The sequence below is a fragment of the Rousettus aegyptiacus genome, unplaced genomic scaffold (genome assembly GCF_014176215.1).
Source record: "Rousettus aegyptiacus isolate mRouAeg1 unplaced genomic scaffold, mRouAeg1.p scaffold_m13_p_10, whole genome shotgun sequence".
NCBI lineage: Eukaryota > Metazoa > Chordata > Mammalia > Chiroptera > Pteropodidae > Rousettus > Rousettus aegyptiacus.
Genome location: NW_023416285.1, coordinates 57,104,656 through 57,119,777, shown reverse-complemented (window position 1 = coordinate 57,119,777; position 15,122 = coordinate 57,104,656).

Below are 15,122 nucleotides of genomic sequence, written 5' to 3'. Positions count from 1 at the left end.
TTATAAATGATTGAAATGTTAAGTGTATTCTACCTTTCCTCAGGTATGAGTTTAGATGAAGAAAACCTGAGAGGGAGATGAAACTAATACCTCCACTATGTAAGGGCACATACTTCTTGCTACAGACTTAATAACTTAAGCAAGTGCTATTTTTAGTTTTATATGTAGTTCTAGTTTAAGACCAAAATGTCTTGAACATTTTTAAATTTCATAGGTACATTTTCTGACCCAAAGTATCACAGTTAAATAGAAAATGATTTTATTCTAAAGTAAATGACTTCATCATTTGAGTCTCAACTAATTCCTCTAAATTAGCTTTTGTCAGACATCTCTGGCACAGAACTAGTGAAAATGCACTAATGTTATGATGGAAAATATAAAACCTCCTTTCAATAAAAAAAAAAAGCTATAAAATTTATAGTATCATTAAAGGCAAGGCTCTTATTTCCTGAGTTTTAAACCATTTTGTTAACAGTTTTAGGGAAATGGATACATCAACAGCGCCACATGGATAATTTATATGTCACAATTCTTTGACAATAGTTGGATTTGTAGATGTGTTTCTTGATAATACTACAGTTTTTGCTTTAGGGAGTGATAAACTTACACATGTAATGCTGATGTCAGCCAACTCAACTACTTTGATCTTCATAAGGTTATGCTTTGAAAATTAATGGGACAGCTACATATGAAATCAAAATCAATTTACTATTATCTACAGTGGAGCAAGAATGAATTATCTAATATAAAGTGTGGAACACTATAAAGGCTGCAATCTCATCTCACTAGTCTTATGTTTTTTTAATAAACTGCTCATGCTTTTTTCTTGCAGTTTATGACATCAAAGGGAATCTTCTGTAAAATTACAGCAATAAATTTCACTTTACGCTGGACAGATTTTATTTCTTTTCTCTCTATCTGTCATCCTGTTTTGCAGATAATCAAGACATGACAAAACTGTTAAAGATTTATCTTAGCTTTGTAAAATACAATAACTGCCTTACTTAGTTAAAACATAGCAGTGTAAAATCAGAGCTAACTTTAGACCAACTTGCTACTATTTAACACCACATAGAGAAAGAGCTATATTCAGGTAAATCAAAATAGTTGTCTTTATTATCACTGAATATTTAATTCCTCGGAGTCCAAGATAGAGTGGATTTCTTTATTGCCACTGGCATTTGGCAAAAGTTGTTAATCAGTCATTAAAAAAAATGCATTGTTTACTACCATCTGCTGCCACATCTGTTTTACAAATGTATTGCTCCAAAGATATTATGTATAGGTTGAATATAGAACAAATATTTCTTGAATATTTTAAATGCTAAAGAAAAATTTTTTTTCAAAATATTTTATCTAACTGAAATCACAGAACTTTTATCAAACCACCACAAAACATTATCATTTTTTAAACAAATTATTGCTACTTTACCTATTTTCTCTAAGAACATTGACATGCGAACATTTTTATGACATTTAATTAAGTTAATTTTTTTCTAAAAATCTTATTATAAAATTTAGAATTTCTTCTAAAGTTCAGTGTTTACAATTCTGGCTTTTTCCCCCATCTTGCTTATAATCACTCTGAGAAGATGATCCCCAAATATGTATTTTCAACCTTTGATCCCTCTCTTGTATAATTTTTTTCACCTAACTTTTTCTTACACTTTTCCTGTCAACTTCTGACATCTCCAAAATAAGTATGTGAATATGAACATCTTATTTATAAAATCGGCTTTGTTTTTTGTTTTCCTGTTTTATTTTTTCTACTTTTTTGACATTTCTCTTTGTACTCAGATCAAAAATAACAAATCCTCATTTATTCTTATAACTGTTTGGTCACTCATGTGCCTATTTTTTTATCATACAATGTTTCTCCTTTTCAAAGGTATTGAGTCCATTCTCTTGGAATTCTACCTGCTTAATCACTGAAACTCTATGCCTCCTATTTTTTCTCAGTTCTATTTCAGTAATTACCATAATCATACTGATTTTCACACTAATAGTTTCATTGTCTTACTCTCTTCAAAAACTCCAATAAAAACACCTCAAACTTATTTTTCTATATAAATTTTTTATATTATTTCTCAATTATTTCCTTCTAATTTCTCAATCTTTTAACTAAAATTATAAAGAAGATATAAAGATAATACACATTTTTTGAAACATATATAATTTTAATTTTTTCTCCTCCTCTATAGCAATATTTAATTCTCTGCCCCATGAGAATTCCATTCTTATCCCAACTGTTCACCACATATAGACAGTGTCCACTTTCTACTCCTCCCACACCCCCAAATGTCTTATACCAATTTTGCCCATTCCCTTGAAAATTCTTGTCTTGTATTATATATAATAGAATTCACCACTAGAAGATTTAATAGGCATTCCCACTCATACAACATCTAGCATAGTTTATAATACTTACTCTGTGTTTGTGCAAATATACAACAGCTTTTGTTTATAACCTTCACTGTTTTGCCTGATATTCTTTTAACCAACCTTCTATCATAATGCTAAGATACAGAACAGCAGTCCTCTGTAATTCTGTTATGAACAGGACATTAAAAGCTATTGAGTAATACATATACAAGTAAGACAAGAGCTCACTATGCTATAAATACTGTTAAGGAAACCTATTCAAAATAGAACATTGAATTTTATAAATTGAATAATTTCCTCAGGGTTTAAGGGAAGTCCATCCAGTTCTGAGATTTCTAAGTAATACTACCCACTACATCTCACAAATAAGTGACACTTCTACGAGTAATCCATAAAGTTGACCTATAATCTTGGATTATGAGGCCTGAGAATATAAATTCTTCCACTGCATTCTTATCCAACTCCTTCTCCCAACATTTATGATGAACATCCCTGCTACATATGACTACTTTCTCATTGAAATTCTTCAAATTATCCCCTCATAGCACAAATCTCTTTCTCTACATGTTATCTTTACTCTTTTTGCCTTTTGTCTCTCCTCTGAGGACACTTTGGCACCACCAAATTTTGGCTATTTTTCTCTGACTCACTACCATTTGTCTTAGAGGTTGAGTATAGGCCCTTTTTACTCATTGCCACTTTCACAACACTTATCAGAGGTAAACAGATAAGAAGAACTAAGGTTGCAGTTGTCCATTTTTAAAATGCTGACATATAAAAATTAATAATTGTATCTCTGTTAATTAATAGTGTACAAAACTAGTGGTGGAATAATTCAAATATTATCAAGTACTAATGTGCCCTTAGTAAGAAGTCTTAAACATAAAAATAAACAGATCTTTAAGATTGTCTATGAAAAATCTTTGCCTTGTCTATGCCTGCCCACAAATTCTGCTAAATGAGAATTTTTCATGCACTCTATTTGGATTCTTCAATGCCTCCAAGAATTGTTACTGAAATTAATCATTGTGTAATATGGTGAAGTTTTTTCCATTGATAATAAAAATGTTTAAATGACCCTGATGCTTCAACAGAAATGCCATAGAATTTTAAACTGTCTTTTTATAGTCTAAATATCAAAAGACCCTCAAATTAAGAACCTGTTTAAAATTTGTGGTTCTCTTGAAAGTTTTAGTAGCAGGCAAGTTTGATAAAATGCAAAAAGTAAATTGAAAAAGCAGATAAGATGTGTGTGTCTCTAAAGCTCATTGCAGAGCCTGTAAGAGGCTCATAGTGTTTCATTAAGAAACAATACCTGCTTTTGTTTAAATTCTAGTTTTCAGGAGGGTAAATTTAGTCTATTGAACAACTAATCCAGTAATATGCATTTGAATGAAACATACTACATGAATACCAATTACAGAAAATGTTGACAGAAACATACTTGTCTCTATAAAGTTCTTTTTTTCACTTTGAAACAAATGTGTTCTTGGTACAACGCTGACCAAAAACCATATTTCATAATGATTTTACTTAATAAAATAAATTGATAGTTATCTATTCTCATTTTTATTCTGAAAAGACTTTTAAATAAAATAAGGTGATGATTTTTATGAAGAAAAATAAGATGATAGTGTACCACTTTAAAAATGGAAAGAAAAATGAAAAAGAAAAATCCACTAAAGAAACTCGCATTTCTGAATAGTTCTTGAATGATAGTAAGCATTTTAATCCAAATAAACATTAGGCAGGTATAACTGTTTTTAAACATAGCCCTTCTCTGTACAGGAATCCGAGTCCTCAGAAAATAGAGAAAATTATATATAACTGACAATTTTAAGCATTAAATTAGACATCTTTTTGTGTGGCTTAGAACATATTTTAGTACTTATAAATCCTCTTCAGCTTAATACTCTGCCTTCCAGACTTACTAGGGCTGTGGTTTCACTCCTACAACTCTGCTGGGCAGGGGTCCTGTGGTTCTGCAGGCAGAGGTAAAAATCCCACCAGTGTTGGGCAGATGATGTCTAAAAGCCAGATAATATCTCCTCCTTTCAAAACTAAGGAGGCAGCCCTAATGACTTCTTCACTGATTTTGGGGGTCATTCTTCCCTTGTCTAGAAAGATAGAGTGTATTTATAGCCAAATAGTTCCATGGTCCTGCCCTGTAAAATACAAATAGTCCAACAATCTTCCCTCATCCCTTTTGCTCTCCTTCTCATTCAGTTAGAACTGAGGTCTTCCTCCTGGAATACGAAGTGCTTGGTTCACACTCACACTGATCACCTTATCAAACAGTTGCTTGGCCACACTCCTAATGTTTGCTTCTGAACATGGTTCTTGTTTTTTTTATAATATGGATAGACTGGGAATTTCCAAATTTAAGTTCTAGGTCCTTTTTGCTTAATACTTCTGTCTTCAAGTTGCTTCTCCTCACATTTTACTATGAGCAGGCAGGAAGAACTGATCTTCTCCTTTAATACTTCTGTTTAGAAATTTCTTCAGTTAAATATCCAATTTCATTGCTCACAAGTTCGACCTCCCACAAGACACTAGAATTCAGAATTTAGCCCAGTTCTTTGCTGCTTTATAACGAGCATCACCTTTTGTTCAGTTTTAATAGTATGCTCCCCATTTTCATCTGAGACCTCTGCAGAATCTTGCTTAATGTCCATGTCTAACAACATTCTGTTTGTGATTATTTACGGATTCTCTAGGAAAATGGAAGCATTCTCACTAGAGCTCTCCTGTTTTTTCCTTTCTGAGTCATAACTAGAAACACCTTTCAAATTCCCTTCACAGCGATGTTGGCTTTTTCCGCATACATTTCAACACTCTTCCAGCCTCTACTCAATAGTTCAAATTCTGTTTTCTTATTTTTGAGTATTTGTAATAACAGCACTCCACTTCTTGGTACCAATTTCTGTCTTAGTTCAGGCTGCTATAACAAATTACCATAGGCTGGCTTAAACAACAAACATTTATCTCTCATGGTTCTGGAGGCTAAGAAGGCCAAGATCAAGGTGTTGGTAGATCTGGTGTCTTGTGAGAGCCCACTTCCTGCTTGCAAACTGACCACTTCTTTTGTATCTTCAAAGACAGGGCTAACTCTCTAGCCTCTTTTTATATGGGCACTAATTCTATTCATGAGGTTTCTACTTTCATGACTTAATTACCTCCCAAATGCCTACCTTCACCTCGGAGATTAAATTTAGCATGTGAGATTTGAGGGGACAAAAACATTCAGTTCATAACAATCTCTAAATCTCACCCACATGTCTGTACCACATACCATACCCATATGCTTTGGCTATGTTTGCTTATTCTGCAATTACTTTAAGAAAATGAAATTTCCATCTCATTCGTGAAGCAGAGGAAGAAGTACATGGTGAAATCATGGGAAAGCTCTTAAAGTTTCTGCTGCAAAATAGCACAGATCAAGTGTTCTCAACTTATTTTTGGCCAAAGCAAGGTACCAAAGATGGTTGTGCCTCCTTCAATAGGATATAGTCATATATACCTCCTTAAGTGAGGTATTGAAAGTCACCTGGCAATGAGCAGGTTGTAATAACATTTTTTCCAGAGAACAGAAAATAAGTTATAAGTGTATACATCGATTTTGGGAGAATTCACATGTTTTCTGATAACTGAGTCTTTCTATCCAAAGTCTGGTACTTTTTAAAATTTGTTCAAGGGTACTTCTAAAATTTGTTCAGTTCTGCTTTGTGTATTTTTGGAGATTTTCTCATTTATGTTGTAAAAAAATGTTGTTATATTTACATTTAGATAGTTTATCCTTTTATTGTTATGTTAAATAGGACTTTTATTATGTTTTAAATGTAAACCATTTTAAATTTATTTTTCTTATTTATTCTAATTAATAAATATGTTTTTAAAGATTTCAGTCTGGGAGGCAATATAAAATATGCAAAATAAATAAGAAAGTGTTCCTGCTCTTACACAGCTTATAAATATGAGGTAAGACATATTCAGCCAGTGTCATTTCTAATAAAATTTGATATAGTAGGTGACAAATATATGAAATGACTTGACTTTGAATGTGATGGAATTAGGCCTATGTTGCTCCATTGAACAGTTAATTTCATTGAACTGAATAGGTTAACATCATGCGGCTCCTTTTTGTTCTCTAAATGTCTCTCCTGAACCAGAAAATCTCATTCAATAATATAAACATGCACGTGAAAGAAAAATTTTCTTTGTCTAGTTGTAGCATGTCTGTTACTTAATATAGATCTACCAAATAAATACAAGAGATGTTGTGATACAAAATATTGCAGAACACAGATAGAAAAGTGATTACATTTTATTGGTATAGTCACTGAAGCTTGAAGCAAAATGTTTTATTTTCAATTTTCTAAAAATAAGCTAAGATTTCAATCATGTTAAGTGACAGATACACTGAGACATCAATGCTTAAGATATACTCCAAGAATAACACATGGTTTTATTTTTCAGGAGTACAGGTGCCTGAACAAAATAGTTATTATTTAAAATTTAAATATATATGTTTGGTTAAAGTAAGGAATGACTTTAGTAATAGAATTTGATTTTAGTTTACTATTTCCTGCAGATGAAATTTAAATATATATGTTTGGTTAAAGTAAGGAATTACTTTAGTAATAGAAATTGATTTTAGTTTACTATTTCCTGATAATGAAAACTACTACTAAATGAATTACTAATGTGTCAAACATTTTATTAACTATTTTACATATATCATCTTATTTAATATTTAATACACATTTATGATACAAAGCTAATTCATTCATGTTGCAGACCAGAAATTTGAGATTTAGAAAGTTTATGTAATTGGCCCAGAGTCTAAGGCTAGAAGCTAGGACTTACACTCTCTTCTGCCTTTTCTGAAGTAGGAGTACTAAGTACTGCAGTGTGGTCCAGGATAAAGAACTTTTTATGTATACCTTTTTTGTTGGATAGTTTGGAATATGTGGGACCTAGAAGTTTGGACACTGGCTAGAAAGAGATAATAGTTAAGAGATTATGTGATAATAATCTAAATTAGGAATTTTCAGTGAGATATTGGTTAAAGCCTAAAGAGTGAGTAAATTTTTTCATGGTAATCAGTGTTAAATATGTATAATATTGTATTTACTACTTCTGTTGCAAGTAGATGTCAAACAGAAGATAAGCAAGCAACAATGTATTATAAAGTTAGAAAATTATTTAGGAAACTTTGGGACAAGTCTGTTTGATTAAAAGAATAATTTGTCTCCTTTATTTTTTTTTCTTTCCTAGACCCCAGGAAAAATAGGAAAATCTTTATTATCTTTTTGTTACTTGAAAGAAAATTATATTTAAATAAACAAAGATAAAACATTTCTTTGCCAGATTTTAATAACCAGTTAACATTATCTTATCATACATTTTAAATAAGTATATTTAATATGCAAAGAGAAATACAATATTCACTAAGGAAATGTTTATGAAGAAAATGACACCTACTTTATATTTTTTCTTATCTTTCACAATGAGTAACAGAAAATTTTAAGAAATGCTAAATCTACTTATTTTATTTTTAAGTTTAATAAATATTATTCAATAATAAAGCAAAACATTCTACTCTATAGAGAAAATTATTTTGTAATTTGATATTTTACATATTTTGATGTAAATGAAGGGCACTTTATCTTTGTTTTCTTAATATTGTACATCACTTGTATAAAACAGGGACGATTTTACCACAGCTGGAACATGTTCTTCCAGGACACGATTTTAAATTGATGCTAAGTTTGAGTAGATGCTCAGGCTTAGCAATTGTCTACACTTATGTTTGCTTTAAAATCTCACTGAAAATGTAAATTTTATATATTTCTTTTGCCTTCAAACCTAATATCGAAAACTTTTAGTAAAAAAAAAAGCTATACAACAACAAATGCTTTTTTAATTTCTATTAATATTCTATTGAAAATATTTTAAGCATGAAGAATACTAGCTGATAAGAAAAAGCTGTAAGAATGTATTAATGAGAAAGAAAGTAACACCCTCCCTATCTATACATAAATAATGGTCAAGCCATTGTATCCTACAGTTCCTGATAAAAGGAGAGGTCATTTTTGTACATATTTTCTGACAGAATGAGGACATTCATGTTATCCCCGATTAGTTGAATAACATCCTGTGGCATTTTCTCCATTGATTTAACTTAGCAATGACAGCCTCATTTGCTGTTCATACGAATCTTTCTTTTTCTTCTTTTGCATCCCTCTCTTCTAACAAATAGACTTAAAGTGAACTGTATGTTCCCAGAGCTAAAATTAAATGCAATATTTCTGGTTTACATTATAAAAATGAGATTATTCTCCTTAATATTCCCTCTATATTTTGCTTTTAAAAAGCTGCTTTTCTTAAAAAAAAAGCCATTAATTATTATAAAAATTAATTACTTAGATAAGATTTTAGTTTGGATAAAACTTAAATGAATTATCAATATACTTTATTTTCATTAACTTTTTACAAATAAAACGTTCTGTCCATTTTTAAATATTTTAACTATATTTATTCAATTTAATCTGTAAATAGCAAATTAGGCTTTGAAGTATATTTCTAAGAGAACATATATGAAATTAATATTCACATATTGATAAGCTAAATCCACATACAGCATATATTTATTTTTTATTTGCATCACCTAAACTAATTATTGATGAGAGAGCAATAGCAACTTTTCTTCCATAATAAAAGTAAATACATGGTTTTAACCAAATGGATAGTACCGGATTAAATAAATTTAAGTGTGTTTATTTCTGCCTGATGTAGCAGCAGTATTTAATATGCATTGTGATTCTTCCATATTTCTAAAATTTAAGAAACATAAAACATTTTTCCTCAGGATCTTATGGAACTATTTTAATAACCAAATATTTTGGGAAGAAATAATAATTTAGTGGATCTTACAATACTTTAAAATCATAGAGAACAACTAAATAAATTTAAATGAAAACTGAGTTAAGAGAATTAGTTAGCACATAACTCCAATCATTAATTTCCAAGATAGATATGTCATATTTTTGTTTAAAATGCTTAAAAACAGGTCAAAATTACTAGTAACATGAAATTTAATATAAATTTTTAAAAAGTTCAGTGTCAACTTATAATCTTCAGATATGGCTGTTAAAACTGTCCTTTAATACCTATGAAGTTAGTGACTAACCAAAAGGAAAGAAAAAAAAGCAAAAATAAATAACAATCCACAAGGAAGTCATCTAGAACTAACTTCCAGCCTTACAAAATTGTGAGAGCATCTGGTTGGAAGAGTTTAATATACACTCAGAATCCAATCTGCAAGAGACACATAAAGCTTCTCAGACTCTGCAGCGAAGGGCCCACATGAAAGAGGGTAGAATGGATGAGAAAGATATTTGACTATATTGAATATACTCAAAAATGACCAAGATTGTGAAAGCTCATTATCAAATGCAGATGTAATAGAGAATACAGTTACAGGTTGAATTGTCACCCCAAATTTATTTATTGAAGTCCTAATCTCTATAACCTCAGAATGTGACCTATGTGAAGATATGTCTTTACAGAGTTAATAAACTTAAAATGAGCTCAGTAGGGTGGGCTCTAATTCAGTATTACTGGTTTCCTTTTAAAGAAAGTAAATTTGGACCATGAAGACATACATAGAAGGAACATGGTATGAAGAAATATAGGAAGAAGATGGCCATTTACAAGAAGAAAGGCCTGGAATAGATTCTTCTCTCAATTTTCAGAAAGAATCAACCCAGCAAACACTGATTTTGGATCTGACATCCCGAACTAAGATAATAAAAACCTGCTTAAGCCACAGAGTCTGAGTGACTTTGCCATGGTGGCCCTAGGAAACTAATACAGAAATTCACATCCAGCTTTTTTTTTTTTTCCTACATTTTGTTGGTTAATATTTTGAACAAGGACATATCTAACTTTTTCTGTCTTTTCCTTAAAAGTTATAATATAAAACATTTAAATGCTTTAATTATAAGTTATTTTCTTTCACTATGTGACAGTTTTAGGTAAGTCAATTAATCATAGGATACACATTTTTTTCTTTTATTTATCAATTAATTCAGTAGTTGCTACATATTCAACTGCTATGTTCTCACTAAATTACCAGGTGTTTGGTGTATCATAAAGTTGAACTAAACATTTCTATTCTGTATACACAGGATTTTTACTAGAACCCATTTTTCACCAAGCTTGTATACTTAAAGAGCAGGATAAATAAGTAAATGATGACTCGTAGGTAGGTAGCATAGGTAGGTAGGTAGGTAGATAGATAGATAGATGATAGAAGATAGACATATTTTGGAAATAATACAGTTCACATAATACCATCATTAAAGGGTTCCAATATTTGCCCAATGCTTTTATGCTCTCAGAAACTATTGTTAAATTTAAAAATAATAAGATTAAAAGTCATCTTGGTGAATCAGATAAATACAATGACTAGGTTAGAATATGACTCACTAGTGGTGAAGCAAACAGGCTTTGAAACTAAATGTATTCAATGCAAATTAAAGGTTTATAAATCCTGAATATAATTTTGACTATTCATAACCAAGATTCTTATGAAATTCCTAATAAAGAAAAAATAATAATCTACTAGTGTAATGGAACTCAATTTCTGGTATTATCTAGAATCATTAGCTGAAGTTCTTAAGAATCAAAACATCATGTCCTCACACAATTATATTATGATAAAGTGAATCAAATCAGGCAACCATTTATATGTGTCTTTAGCAAACTTCTCAGATGCCTTTTTCCATGCTAAAACTTGAGAAATATACATTAGCAAATAATATAACTTAAATTTATATGTATACATTTCTAAATTACACATATTTTCATAATAACTGACTATAATTTTAGATATTCAAATTTTAAATATTGATTTTACTAGTACACTGGAACTTAAAGTTTCCAAAAGGAAAACTTTCTTCTGATACTGAGGTGGCTAGTAAAGATCAATCAGAAGGTTATATCAAAATGTTTCAGTAACTACATTAACCATAAACAGATTCTACATCTATCCTCTGAAAGAGATTATAGAGAATTGGTATGTATAAATTCTTCTTTAAATGTTTGGTAGAATTCACCAGTGAACTCATCTGGGCCTTGTGCTTTCTGTTTTGGAAAGCTATTAATTATTAATTCAATTTATTTAATAGGTATAGACCTATTAGATTTATTTCTTCTTGTGTGAGTTTTGGTACATGGAGTCATTCAAAGAATTGCTCCATTTTATCTAAGTTACTAAATTTCTGAGCACAGAATTAATAATAGTATTCTTTTATTATGCTTTTAATGACCATGGGATCTGTAAGCATGCGTCTTTCGTTTTTGAAATTGTAGCCTCTCTTTTTTTTCTTACCTAGCTTAGTTTGAGGCTTGTTGATTTATTGGCCTTTTCAAAGACTCAGCTTTAGGTTTTATTGATTATCTCTATTGATTCACTGTTATCAATTTTACTGATTTTTTATTTTTAATTCTTATTATTGTCTTCTGATTACTTTGGAATTAATTTACACTTCTATTTATTGTTTCCTAAAATGAGCACTTAAGTTATTGATTTTAGATCTTTCTTTTTTTCTAACATATATATTCACTGCTGTAAATTTCCTTCAAAGCACTACTTTCCCTGCATCCTACAAATTTTGATAAGCTGTGTTTTCATTTTCATTTAGTTTTTTAAAAATTTTAATTTCTCTTGATATTTCTTCTTTGACCTATCTGCTACACTTTCTGTGATGGTTGGATATTTTTTATTTCAAGGTAATTCATAATTTTATATACATCATGCTAAAGTAAGAAACTATTTCTATTCATATTATCAGTGTGTTTCCTTGAGTTACACATATAAATAATTCCATCACTATTAAATATGGGTTTAAAATGTTCTATAAACTTTTATGCCAAGGAACTTTATTAATAATATCTACATGTCTTTCTTTTTCATAAAAGAGTTTATTGACCTGCGTATAGGACAAAAATCTTTCACCTTACTCATTTATTCCTATATAGGAATATTTGTCTCTATTAAAAATGTCAAACATTTCATGTGTTCAATTCGTGTTCTCTATTTCCATTAATTTTAGAAAATCTATTTATACTCTCTTCTTAGGTAATCTTTTCTTATATATGACATATATAAGACAGTGAGTGAGGTTCTGACCACTTAGCTATTGCTGTCTGACTACAAATTAACCCATGATCAAAACTGGGTCAAAAATATTTTCTAATTAGTCCAGGATATTATGATCTGGGATTCTCAATTCTGTACCTTAAATGAAACTAACACAAAAAAGATCTGTATTTAGTACATTTGTAAATCCAATCAGAAAGAATATATATATATATGCACAAATTAGCAAATATGACTTATTACTTGGCCATTCCCTTAAATCGTGATCTCATATTGGTACAAGGACAAAGTAATAGACCAATGTGACCGAACAGTGAGTCCAGAAACAGGAGCATGTGGACACACATGCAGCACACACATGTATTTGATCATTTTGCTTCACTAGGAAGTTTCCACTTGAGGGTAGTAGAAACATGATGCTATTTTTATTAAATAGTTCCAGGTCCATTAAATATACTTATAAGTAAATCAATGACCATAACTACTATTTAACATCTACAGATGATTACAGCTCTGTGACAAGGAACAGTGAAAGATTTAAAAGATACTATAGCAGTATATCTTAACATGAATGAGGAAAAGCTATTGTCCACTATATAAAGCATTAACCATATAAGACTGATAAACTTACCTCTTAACATTTTTAATTTTTTCGTATATACTATGAGAGCATAAAAAAATGCAAGCCATTGTTTGCAAAATTGTAATATGTATTCACAGAGATCTTGAAACCAGAATATTTAATAAACTTCCAGAAACAAAAGAGAATATAATTGAATGCCCTCACCCCTAGTCCATCATGGACAGAATATTTTAAAAGGTATTCTACAAAATAAGATATGAAAGATAAAGATGTATACGTATATATAAATTAAAATTGATAGTTATAACTAAAATACGAATCAAATGAAATCTAAATTTCACAAATTGAATGAGATGACAATCAAATGAAAAGTCAGTCTGGATTCAGAAAAGATGGAGAATAATTATATTTATGTACCCTGAAATGGGAGTATAAGTTGCTACAGTTACTTTGGAAAATGATTCACCCTGATTAAGAAAACAGAACAGACTTTGTAACTTACACTACTTAATTTACCAAGTGGCCATTAATAGTAGACTAGATAGTTTTATATAGTTTTACATGAGAATGTTATACTCGAAAAAGTGACAAAACTATAGTAACAATAATATGTTTACATCTCTCAGAAACATGAGCAAATGAAGTCAAACACAAAATCATATTCAGTATGATTTGTCCTTTATGAAAAGTTCAAAAATAGGCAAATCTATTATTATAAATGGTAAGAAACGAAAAAAGTTTGGGGGCAGGATATGGCATAATTCAGGCTTCTAAAATTAGGTAAATTTTATATCGATCTGTGGGGTGGTTACAAGAGTATTTTCGCTCTGTAAAACTTCACTGAATGTATACACTAATTATTTATGCAGATTTCTGTAGATATGTTATGCTTCAATAGTTTACTAAAAATAAATTTATGAGAAAAAACTAAATTGGAACATAGATAACTATATATAAATTTAACAGGAATCAAAACGAGGTTATAAATTCATGACCTGAAAAAGAATATCTCCAGAAATCCAAAGTAAGGAGAAAGCAATGTTAAAGAAAAAGGAATAAGTGAAATAGCTGAGGAAAAAACTACAGAAATTTAATAAAACCAAATTCAGGGTCTTTGAAGATATTAGTAATGTAGATATATCTTTGCTATAGCCTAATAAAAAATAACATGGACAATCAATGTATAGTATAATTTGTGCCATCATCCAATAGGAGAAAAAGAAAGATTTATTAGAATATCATTCCAGGAAAATGGCTAAAAATAAGGAGGAAAATCAAACAATTAAAAACACTAAATCCTTTCAGAACACATACATAAGTGAAATGCATATGAATTAAATATAGGTCTTATGTGAAAATCAATAAAATTGAAGGAGAATATTTTTCGTGATACAGATGTGCAGAAGTGCTACATAAATAATGGTTTATATGCATAACCATGAGGGCAAATAATGAAGTGTTTAATTACAACAAATTTAATAAGTTCTGTTTATTGAAGGACACAATAGAGGTATGAGCATATGACACATTGAAAAGATAATTGTAATGTATGAAAATGACAAGAGAGCAATATCTAAAATGTATGAAATAGTTGTCAAGTGACATAAAGACAACAAAAATGGAATCAAATACATAAAGGACTTGAAAATTTTACAACAAAAGAAAAAAAAACAAGTAAAAAACAACATGAAACCATACTTAAACTAATTAGTAATCAGAAGAATGTGAGACTGAGATTCACTTATGATGCTGAAAAAAAAGAGAGAAGGATCAGTTAATACCAAGAGCATATAGCACAAATAGATGTTTCCTGAAGCAGCTTTTTAAGGTGCATTTTTAAATGAAGAGAGAAAATTCTTGAAGGAAGATCTAAGAAACAAGGAATGAAGAAAAAAATTAAATAATGTGCATATATTTACTTAAATGGCACACTGTATAAAATAATAATATTAAGTTTGTCTAACTTAGAGACTTGGAAGAAATTAAATT